The 1,052-nt window shown below is 39.6% G+C and overlaps 1 protein-coding gene across 1 annotated transcript in view; it reads left to right on the top strand.

Annotated features, from left to right (window-relative positions):
* LOC101993128 (group 10 secretory phospholipase A2) overlaps positions 1 to 1,052 on the top strand; it is a 12,833-nt gene that overhangs the window by 9,418 nt on the left and 2,363 nt on the right. The gene's annotated exons all lie outside the window — the stretch shown is intronic.

Below are 1,052 nucleotides of genomic sequence, written 5' to 3'. Positions count from 1 at the left end.
ATAATCACCCTGTTATAAATTAAAAAATAAAATAATCATAATCACCCTGTTATAAATTTAAAAAAATCATAATCACCCTGTTATAAATTAAAAAACAAAATAATCATAATCACCCTGTTATAAATTTTAAAAAATCAATCATTCAGTTTTGGGGCTGGAGAGATGGCTCAGAGGTTAAGAGCACTGGCTGCTCTTCTAGAGGTCCTGAGTTCAATTCCCAGCAACCATATGGTGGCTCACAACCATCTGTAGTTTGATCTGGTTCCCTCTTCTGGCATGCAGACAGATCACTGTATAAATAATAAATAAATTAATTAAAAAAATAAAATAATCAGCCGGGCGATGGTGGCTCACGCCTTTAATCCCAGCACTCGGGAGGCAGAGGCAGGCGGATCTCTGTGAGTTCGAGACCAGCCTGGTCTACAGAGCTAGTTCCAGGACAGGCTCCAAAGCCACAGAGAAACCCTGTCTCGAAAAACTAAAAAAAAAAATAAAATAAAATAAAATAAAATAATCATAATCATCCTGTTGACACATATGCACAAACACACAAAAAAATTAAAAAATAATAAAACAATTTCAAAAATGAGAAATTTGAAAAAACGTTGTTGGTTTCTATGAGCACTGGGGATACTATAGGGCTCCAGTTTATTCTCTCAGCATTGTCTCTCCTGCCCTTCTTCCTTTTCTTCTGTCTGCGAATGCACACACCATAACGTGTGTCTCAAAGGACACTTAATTGCAGGAGTCAGTTTTCCTCTTCCACCGTGTGGCTCCCGGGAGTCAAGCTCAGGTTGTTGGGCTTGGCATCCAGCGCCTCTACTGATAGAGCCTTCTTGCTAGCCTCCAAATGCTTAAAAAAAAAAAAAAGATTTTATTTTTATATGTATAGGTGTTTTGTCTCCATGTATTGCTGCGCCTGGTGCCCACAGAAGTCAGAAGAGGGCTTCAGATACTGAGACAGAGTTAGAGACTTGTGAAGCAGGGGGGACTGGGAATAAAACCCAGGTCCTTTGTAAGAACAAGTACTCTTCACCTCTGCGCCATCCCTC

This window comes from Microtus ochrogaster, chromosome 7, assembly GCF_000317375.1.
Source record: "Microtus ochrogaster isolate Prairie Vole_2 chromosome 7, MicOch1.0, whole genome shotgun sequence".
Lineage (NCBI taxonomy): Eukaryota > Metazoa > Chordata > Mammalia > Rodentia > Cricetidae > Microtus > Microtus ochrogaster.
Note: the sequence above shows the minus strand (reverse complement) of the source record. Positions and strands in the feature narration are given on the sequence as shown.